The sequence below is a fragment of the Oryctolagus cuniculus genome, chromosome 9 (genome assembly GCF_964237555.1).
Source record: "Oryctolagus cuniculus chromosome 9, mOryCun1.1, whole genome shotgun sequence".
NCBI lineage: Eukaryota > Metazoa > Chordata > Mammalia > Lagomorpha > Leporidae > Oryctolagus > Oryctolagus cuniculus.
This window is the reverse complement of record NC_091440.1, coordinates 14,665,467-14,676,016: the sequence shown is the minus strand read 5'-3', so window position 1 is coordinate 14,676,016 and position 10,550 is coordinate 14,665,467. Positions and strand designations below refer to the sequence as shown.

At 45.0% G+C, this 10,550-nt stretch overlaps 2 pseudogenes; one reads left to right on the top strand and one right to left on the bottom strand.

The window, feature by feature from the left end:
- The first annotated feature begins 2,530 nt into the window (after positions 1-2,530).
- LOC100356296 (small ribosomal subunit protein uS9-like) lies at positions 2,531-2,967 on the top strand (annotated as a pseudogene).
- A 4,887-nt stretch (positions 2,968-7,854) lies between these two features.
- On the bottom strand, positions 7,855-8,596 carry LOC138843677 (peptidyl-prolyl cis-trans isomerase A pseudogene; annotated as a pseudogene).
- Between the last annotated feature and the right edge of the window lie 1,954 nt (positions 8,597-10,550).

The following is a 10,550-nucleotide window of genomic DNA, read 5'->3' as shown; positions in this document are numbered from 1 at the left end:
TCTGGTAAGTGAACCAGCAGGTGAAAGATCTCTGTCTCTCCCTATCTCTCTCTGTAACTCTGACTTTGAAATAAATAAATAACTTTTTTAACAATTTAATTCATAAATTGGACAGTAAAAGAATAATATTAATAAGTGATATGAAAACAGAACAGTATAACAGTATAGTATAATGCAAGACACTTAAAACTTACGAATTGCTTCTTTCTGGAATATTCTATTTAATGTTTTAGGATCATGGCTGACCACAAGTAACTGAAACACAAGAAGCAAAATTGCAGATAAGAGGGGACAACTGTAAAGCATTTCAGGAGGATGTCACCTGGTAAAGACAGCACAAAGCAAAGCAGTGACTCAAGGGAGGTCAAGGTCAAGGGACTTGGGGAATGGCCGAGACCTGCCTGATGGGAATCTAGAAGGCATCACAGAAAAGTAGCTTTGGAGATAAGCCAAAAAGGAGGCAAAAGATTTCAACAGGCAGAGATAGGGTGTATATCTAAAGTGTTCCTCTAAACTTCTCAAACTTTCATGCCTTTAAATTTTCCACTGAAATGTGTTGTGCTTAATTAATTCCATTTCAACCCCTTATTTGCCTCTTTTCTCCACCAAAGTTACAAGGAGATGGAGACGTTATGTTCCTGCTTCCACCCACTGGTTGGTCAAGGCATCATCCTACCTTCCAGCAGAAGGACCATAATCAGACTTAGGCACAAATCCCATTCCTATTTTTTTGTAAAAAAAAATAATAATAATAATAACCAGCTTTGTTGAGGTGTTGCTGATAAAGAAGAATTTCAGCTTTCCCATTTGATATTCTGATACACATATACACTGTAAAATGATGGTTCCTGGTCAAGGGGAACCAAGTTGCCGTTGGTTTCCCAGATTCTGTTCTTGACGTGTGGCCTGGAAGTGGACACAGCTCTTGCAGCCTGATGTTTTTATACCAATAATTATCTTACACCAAGTCTTGCAAGTCTACTCAGCCTGGATGCTTGCAGTTAGATTCATCTGAAAGGCATCGATTATTAACTACAGCTCGCTGGGCTTGAAGCACAGGTCACACTGAGCATCTGGTTGGAGTCAAGTCATACTTCATATTCAGTTTCCCAGCTGGGCTGAGTCACTACAAGGTCAAAGCCAGTGCCCTGTACCAAACATTCCAGCCTGCAGTTGAGCTGTCCGGGAGACCCAGCCTGCTGTCATGAGTCTGCTGCTTACTACAATGTATGCCCTAAGCCTGGGTGACATGAGAAAAGCTGAAGAGATGATGGCTGTTGTTCTCTGTGCATTCGTTAATGAGCTGTTCCACTGATGGTTGCGCAAATGTTAATGGGCCTTCTCGTTCCATTCGCGATGAAGGTAAGACTTGTTCAGACAACACACAACATTCTGTATAGAATATACTACCAGGACTAAAGCCAAGCACATTAGCAGCAGTCCCTCCAATTGCAACCTGAGGATGCCCAAGGGTTTGTAACTATATTTTCATGGAGCTGCAAATTCTGATTTGGGAAGGCAGGTGGAGAGTTCATGTCAGTGCTTCTATTAATCAATCTTATAATCAATCAGATCTCACTGTGCTTGCATTTGTGGTTTTTTTTTTTTTAAGATTTATTGACTTATTTGAAAAGCAGAGTTACAGAAAAAGAGAGAGAGAGCACAATCTTCCCTCTGTTGTTTCAGTCCCCCAGATGGCCACAATGACTGGGACTGCACCAGGACAAGGTCAGGAGCCTGGAACTCCATCCAAGTACTGCATAGGGGGCAGGGACCCTAGTACTTTGGGCCATCTTCTGCTGCTTTCTCAGGCACAGTAACAGGGACCTGGATCAGAAGTGGCACAGCCGAGACTTGAATTGGCATTCGAGATGCTGGTGCTGCAGGCAATAGTTTAACCTACTGCGCCACAACACCAACCCCTGCATTTATGTTTACAGTTATGTTGGGGATAAAGTAGAACTATCCAGCTTATAAGGATAATGAGATTAGTGTGTAAATGAAGTATTACCACTAAATGAGGATAAACTGTACCAAATTGACTCACTATGCAAGTGGAGGTTTGTCATGGTTTACAAAGAATAAAATGCTGGGAAATTTGATTAACCACACAGCCTACGGAGTTATAGGCATGGTAAACTTATTACCAACTTCAAGTGGTGAATAGCAATGTAGTTTTAGCAAACAACACCATCTTCCAGATCCAATTGATGTCAACTTGCCAACTTCTATGTCATTTTAATGAATTTCATTTTAATGAATCATTTGAGAATTTCATTTTAATGAATCATTTTAGAGGACCTATAAACATAAAAATGTCATCTCTAGCTTAATGTTTGTGTATATTTAAGCAAAATAATAGCTTTTTAAAATTACTTCAGTCAAAATATCAAAAATTTTATTATCCTTGTTCTCAGATGTAAGAAATAATGAAATCAACCTTATCCTTTCCACTTGTTTAACATGAAGTGAACTAGCCTTTCTGGTTGCAATTCCTTGCAGTGAGGATCTCTGGCCTACATCTGCAGTCATGAGGTCTGAGGGCCAGCTACCCTCTGTGCTGGTCTTCAGATACAAGGAGACAGCCACAGCCGTCTGGACAACAGACGGCAAACTGGACAACAGCCTTAAATGCAAGATCCCTGGAGGTGGCTGAGCCGCACACGCTGCAGTACAAGCTACTGGAAACCATTCTGCTTCTGGGACTGCAGCAGTTTGCTGGTCTGGTCATCTGTACCCTAGTGAAGAGCGGTGATCCCATACCTCAGATCTACATTGTCCATCAGTCCATCTCCAAAGCCCTGATGGCCCATAAACAGAAGCATGCGGGTGAGGCTTCCAGGAAGGAGACCAAAACCATCCTCATCCAGTACGACCAGACCCTGCTGGTAGCCGACCCACCACTGTGAGTCCAGAGAGTCTGGGGACCCTGGAGCCCATGCTCACTACCAGAAATCCTACCGATAAGCTCATCACCAGGCTCAGCTTTCAGCTTTATAACAAACAATGGCTGTGGAATTTTTAAGATTAAAAAAGAATTTAAAAAGATAATGCAATGGGATAAGCCAACAAGATAGACCAACAAGCTAAGAGCCTTGACTAATTTCTCAAGCAATTCTGGTTTTTAAAAAATAGTGTAATGTGGGGAGCAACCCGGACTGGACTGAGTTACTGGAATTAAGACTTATTCTATGCATCTGCTCTCCCACAATATGGCGCTGGGAGAGGAGAAAACAGCTTCTACGCAGCTGCCTCTTGCCAACTTGAGTGATGACCTCCAGGAGCTGATCCTGCTCCTGATTGGAGAAGAGCAGCGTACTCGGCGTGTGGGCAGCCGAGTTGGGATTGGCGGAAGAGGACTATAAGGGAGGAGAGAGACAGCATGCACCAGGAACATCTAAGGGGAACATCTATCTGAAGGAACACCTGTGCAGCCCCCGAGAGAGCCGGCTGGCGGTGTGCCGCTCCCCCGCGGAAGTGGGGAATGTGGCAGGGGGAACCGCCCTTCCACGGAGGTGGAAGGGACGGTAGCCAACCCGGGAAGAACCAGCAGCAAACCCGGGGAGGGCTGAGCAGACGAAAGAACAGCGCAGGGTCCTGTGTCCTTCCTCCACGAAGACGGGGAGCGACAGTGTAATGAAAAAAAGTAGAGAGGTTGCTAGGAGTTCAAATCCCAACTCTGCACCAGCAGGCTGAGAGAACTTCGACAGCCACTTTCACTGCTCTGGGTCTCGGTTTTATCATCCGTGAAATAAGAAAATTTTAATTGCTATCTTTTTCAGATTCCTTTCAACTCTGATGTTTTGATTCTGTGTTTCTCCTCTATTCTGTTAACTATCGGCGTCTGGCTCACAGAAGCCTGCCCTCTTCTGGCCATAATCTGGTGCTGCAATCCAGATGTCCACCAACTGTGAAGGTGGAGGTCCCACTGGGCTTCAAAGAAAAAGTCAAATCGTCTAGTTTGTTTCTTTCTTCCATCCTATCGCTCTTCCGTGACCCCTTCAAAGAGCATTCCACTGGATTCAAGGAAATGCTGGAGATGTCTTTCCTGTTAGAAAATAGCCTGGCCCACACCCCGTCACCTACAATCCAGGATCCCACCCCCAGCTCACCACAGCTGACTGGCAAGTCCAGGGTAGCTAATCCTTCAATTCTACTGCAGCCTGTGGCATGGCTTGGGTGGAAAAGAAGAGCTGCCAGGGGCAGACTCTGGCATCTGCACTGGTCAAATTTGAAGCAAAGGGGGATGCTGAGCCAGGGACACCCAGCTAAGCTGTTGTGAATTTCTGCACACCAGAAACTTCATGAGGTAATAAACACCTACTGAGTGATACCTCTAAGTCATGGGATAATTAGTTACACAGAAATATGTATTTAATATGAATGACGACGCAATAAAGGCACACTCTAGGGAAGTTAGGGAACATTTGGGACCCTACAAGGGCTCTTAGTATCATACCCCTCAAGAGACAAGCTCCACTGGCATACACTAAGAAAAACATCCAGCATGGAGACAACTTTGATGAGGAAGTATATTTTGGTAATGCTCTAACCAACTGGTAGATAAACATATTGCAGAATCATGACATAAGAAATTAGTCAAGAGAAACAAACAAAAAAAAAAACTCGATCCATACATAAAACACTTATCAGACATAATGAGGAGGCACACTAAGACAAGGGCAGCACAGACACAATGAAGTGTCTATGTTCAGGGTGCTTTCAGGGGGCTGGGGCAGGGGGTGTCCACGTGTGAGGACGGGAGACACCCGGAAACCAAGACTGAGAAAGTTGAGGATGAGGAAGTTGCAAAGCTATAGACCTGGGCTCTAGGTAGGGTGAGTCTGGCTTGCTGTGTCCGAAGGCACATGGTGGCCCTGCTTGCTTGGGACAGACATCAGCGTCCAGGGAGGTGTTTTCCTGAAAGGTGAGATGACAACATCTGGCCAGGGACCATGCGCTTAGGCAATCACTCCATCAACAGAACAGCCAATGTGTTCTCAGGGCAATGAGGAGAAGAACACAGCTTGGGAAAATGTAAACTCCCTTCTCCAATAAAAGAAGGCTTTGGACCATGTGGGTGATCCTGCGCCTGGCTGGGAGACTGCCTGCCTAGCCCATGCAGGAGGTTAGGAGGGCATGGCACACATGTCTCCCAGGATGGCCCGACTGCTGGCAGATGGCAGGAGCCCCAGGCACATTTCCCCCCACCCCTGCTCCCTGTTGAAGGGCCTTGTAATTACCAATCAGGTAAACAGCTGCCGGATGTGGCCCAGGCCCATTAGGAAAGCTATGTAGGCTACATGACCTTCAAGCTAATTGGAGAAGCATAGCGGTGCCAATATTGGCTTAACCCTATAGAATTAGTGTTGCCCTGAACTAGCTACGCCCCCTCTGCCTGCCCCTTAAAAAGTGGGCTTAATTGTTAATAAGCGGACATGTTCACCAAAACTTGTCTCCGGTGCTTCTTGTCATAGAAGGCCATCGCCCCACCATCTCGGCAGTGGTGAGGCCGAGGCCACAGGATCAGACTTCTGGTTCAGGAGAGAAGCTGAGGCAGTACATGGATTGGATATTCTTGGCAGGACTAAAGGGATGCCTGGACCTCAATAAACAGATGCATGCGCATGGCTTAGCCAAGCACATCGCTGCTCGAAGGGTGAGGCTGGAAAGGACACGACCAGCAGACAGTTGTGATAACTATTTTCCTGCCAGAGTTGCTACAAATAAGCCATTACACCAAATATTAGTCGGCCTCCATACAGTGTAAACAATAGGGAGGCGATTTCATCTGCAGATCTTGGAAAGTTCTTGTAACCGCTCTAGAGACAAAAGCTGTATGCCCACCCAAATTTGGTTTGGATGTCAAGAATAGTGATGCCATGCACACGCCAAGAGGGCATGAAAAGGTCTCTTCCATTGGGAGGCTTTCTGGGGTGAGCAGGGTGGGCCTTCCAAGTTGGCCCAAGAGTAGCCTCAGAGGGCCAGAAGGGAGATACGGTTTTTATTGTGGCAGGAAATGGGGCTGGAATGAGGAGCTGGCTGGATCCTCCGGCCAGCACCAAGGGAGGGAACACTGGGCTTTCTCATCGGATTGCCTGGATGTAGGGTTCAAGGGTAGAGGGAGGGCTGCAGCTTAAAAACTGTCAACAGTGACACATCAAAACACAGACTCATTATTATAATTCTTAACTGGAATATCATGCATTTCTTTATTAAATTTTATATTTTCCAAAGAGTTGTATGTTTTAATACATTTTTGTTTTTATTGGACACATAGCAATTACCCATATGTGTAAGGTACAATGACACATTCCACACATGTATGCATTGTGCAAGAATCAAGTCAGGCACAGCTTTCCCCTTAGGCACTGATCATTCCTTCATGTTGGGAACATTAAGAAGCCTCTCTATTAGCTGCTTTGAAATAGTCAGTGAATTGTTGTCAGCCATAACCAGACCACGCTAGAGAACACTGGAGGTTTTCCTCCTACCCATATGGTCCCCTAGACCCATTAACCATCCAGACTGCTATTTTTTGGAGTAAATTTGGTTTAAATGACTAACCAGGGAACCTCAATCAAATTTTCCTACAAAAACGCCTTTTTATTTTATATCATTTGTTATTAATTTTTCGAAAGTCCAACGACATGTCTTAGAATTCGTACACTCGTGGATATGCACAATCACATCATGAATCTATTTTATGACCAGTTTACTAGTCATATCAGAAAACCAAATGGTAATATGATTATTTTTGCCATGTCAACTAAAGCAGATGCTGTTTAGTTACAGTGTAATGAAGCATTGTCAACCCAAGAGGTGAATCAGGAGTATGTGGAGGATTTTTATGCTCCACTCAGAAGAGAGCAGCACCAGCAACGCCATATGTCAATCATAAAAATTAATAATCCAGTGTCTTTATGGTTCATGTTGTCTTTTGACAGTCTCCCTGCATGAGAATGCAAGCTGGATGGGAACAGAGATTGTTCTAATTTGCTCACCAATGTACCTGTCAGTAGACAGTGTTGGGCACAAAGTAGGCATTCATGAATGAATGAATGAGCATAAAAATAGTTGATATCCAGAGTAGCTAAGAAGAGCTAGGATGCGGAGAAAGGCATTTAGCCTAGCAGTTAAAGCACTAGTTCATGGGGGTGAGCATTGTGATGCAATAGGTTAAGCCACCACTTGGAATCCCACATCGCATATAGGAATACCTAGAAGAAAGTCCTTCCCCCACTTTCTATCTAGCTTCTTGCTAATGTTCTAGGGAAGCAGCCAATAATGGCCCAAGAACTTAGGGTTCCACCACCCACGTGGGGGACCCAGAGGGAGTTCCTGCCTCCTGGTTTTGACCTGGTCCGTCGGGGGCTATTGCTAGCATTTGGGGAGTGAACCAGTGCATGAAAGATCCTCTCTCTCTCTCTCTCTCTCTGTGTGTGTGTGTGTGTGTGTGTGTGTGTGTTTCTCTCTCTCTGTCACTCTATATTTCAAATAAATAAATAAAACTTTACTACAAAAAAAGACACTTGGTAAGACACCTGTGATATTTGTGTCCCGGATCAGAGTGCCTGGGTTGGCACCTGACTCTGGTTCCTGATTCCAGCTTCCTGATAATTCAACCCCTGGGATGCAGTGGTAATGGCTGAAGTAATTGAGCTCCCACTACTATGGTAGAGACCTGGATTGAGTTCCCACATTCTGGCTTTGGTCCTGGCCCAGCCTGAGCCACTGTGGGCATTTGGAGAATGAATCAGTATATGGGAGAACTCTGTGTGTTCTGTGTGTGTGTGTGTGTGTGTGTGTAATAAATTACAATTTAAAGAAAAACGTATTCTTCATTGTTAAGACTTTATTTTTGTTGTTGTTGTTTATGTTTTTATTTCATAATCATAACTTTTAACTCTGCAATTCCGCTAGACTTGGAGGGGAAGTAAGGAAAACACGGAACCAAAGACCTGCAGGGAGAGCACAATTCAGGGCGTCACGAGCAGATGGGGTGGAGGGCGCTCTCCTGAGCTAGAGGAATGGTCAGGTGGGTAAGATAACACAGACGCATTAGAGTTGTCCACAGTTGGCAATGGTGATCTTCTTGCTGGTCTTGCCGTTCTTGGACCCAAAGTGCTCCATGGCTTCCACAATGCTCATGCCCTCTTTCACTCTGCCAAAGACCACACGCTTGCCATCCAACCATTCAGTCTTGGCAGTGCAGATGAAGAACTGGGGGCCGTTTGTGTTGGGCCCAGCGTTTGCCATGGACAAGATGCCAGGACCTGTGTGCTTCCGCAGGAAGTTTTCATCCTCCAACTTCTCTCCATAGATGGACTTGCCACCAGTGGCATTGTGGTGTGTGAAGTCACCACCCTGGCACATAAACCCTGGAATAATCCTGTGAAAGCAGGAACCCTTATAACCGAATCCTTTCTCTCCGGTGCTCAGAGCACGGAAGTTTTCTGCTGTCTTTGGAACTTTGTCTGCAAATAGCTCGAAGGAGACGCGGCCCAAAGGCTCGCCGTCGACGGCGATGTCGAAGAACACGGTGGGGTTGACCATGGCTGACGGAGAGCAGCTGCGGGCGACAACGGCGTCTGCAAAGCCAAGACTTTATTTTTTAAAAATGTTTACAAAGGGCCAGCCCTGTAAACTCACAGTAGTAATTCTTGAACCCACATCACTTTTAGATGTTGAAGGCCACACTCTTTGCTGTTATACTCACTAAATCAAGAGCTGAACACCCAGACAGGGAAGAACCTGCTCTCACCATTCCTCTTCCTGGGAAGTCACCTGGGAGTGACTTGTGAGGGCATCCTGTTTGGCTGCTCTTGGTCATCTGGGCCAAGCAGCCCTGATGCTGACTGTGCTGCTGACGGGCAAGCGTGACCCCTGAGCAAGTGTCAGCCGTCACTCAGAGTCAAATGTGAACACCTAGCAACACACCTGCAAAAACGGCTTCCAGCTGGGTATAAACACACACAACCATTTCTAATCAAAAAGCCATTTCCATTAGACAAAACAGTCACATTTTCAAATTCTTCATGAAAAATAAGCATAATGAAGTCTAACTGAAAAACGGGACGTGGTTGGAGATATGTGCATAAAGGATGCCAAAAACGGAATAGCAAAGCTTATTTCAAAGGCTACTATTAATCAGCGGGGAGTTAAAGGTGGCAGGGGACAGGAATAAGTGGAGAGCACACTGGAGAAGTTTGTTTTTCATTTTGCATAATTCTGAGTTGCTTTGATTTTTTAATATAAACATGGAGCTTTTTAAATTTCAAAATCAGTTGTAATCATAATGTAACATAATGCTTTACCCTATTTATAGCAAGTACTCCATATATATTAAGTGATAATGTTGAAAATGTACTTACTATGGCCATCCTTGCCAGATTTGCCTTAATTCCCATCCTATAATTTATCAACATATTTATATTTATATAAGAACATTCTCATATCCATAAAATCCTGTGTTTCACAGCAATAGCTCTTAACAGCATGATTTCTAAACTGCATGATTTCTAAACTAAAATTTTCAAACTACTATCAAAAATAACAGCATTGGTAAAGATGAGAAGACATTGGCACCCTTTTGCACTGTTAATGGCACCATGGGTGGTGCAATAGCTACGGAAAACAGTATGGCAATCCCTCAGAAAAGTCAAAAATAGAACTACCATATGATCTAGCAATCTTACTTCCAGGTATTTATCCAAAGAGGATTGAAAGCAGTGTCTCAAGGAGGCATTTGCACATCCGTGTTTTTATTGTTATTATTATTTATCTTATTTATTTGCGAGACAGACAGGTGTCTCCCAACTCTGATGCACTGCCCAAACGGGCTGGCCTGGTTGAAGCCAGAAGACAGGAACTCAGTCCAGGTCTCCCACACGGGTGGCAGGAACTCAACTACTTGATTCATCACTGCTGCCTCCCAGGGTGTGCATTAGCAAGAAGCTGGAGTGGAAGCAGAGCCAGGACTCAGACTTGGGCACTGCCATAGTGGATCCAGGTACCTCAGGCAGTAGCTTAACCACTGTGCCAAACACCAGCCTGCAATGCTTGCCTCTTCATGCCCATATTCATATCAACATTGTTCACAATAGCCAAGAGGTGCAGGCCGCCTAAATATCCATCAGTGCATGAACAGATAAAGAAAATGTGTTCCGGGACCAGCATTGTGACATAGCGGATAAAGCCACCACCTGTGACACCGGCATCCCATATGGGCACCTGGGATGGCCACTGGTGTCCCAGCTGCTCTGCTTCCTATCAAGATCCCTGCTAGTGGCTGGGAAAGCAGCTGAAGATGGCCTAAATCCTTAGGTTCTGCCACTCACGTGGGAGACCCGCATGGAGTTTCTGGTTTCATGGCAGCCATTTCGGGGGTGAACCAGGTTGCATGGAAAATCTCACTCTCTTGTCTCTCCCTCACTCTGTGTAACTCTGCTTTTCAAATAAATCAATAAATCTAGGAAGGAAGGAAGGAAGGAAGGAAGGAAGGAAGGAAGGAAGGAAGGAAGGAAGGAAGGAAACATGTTCTGCATATG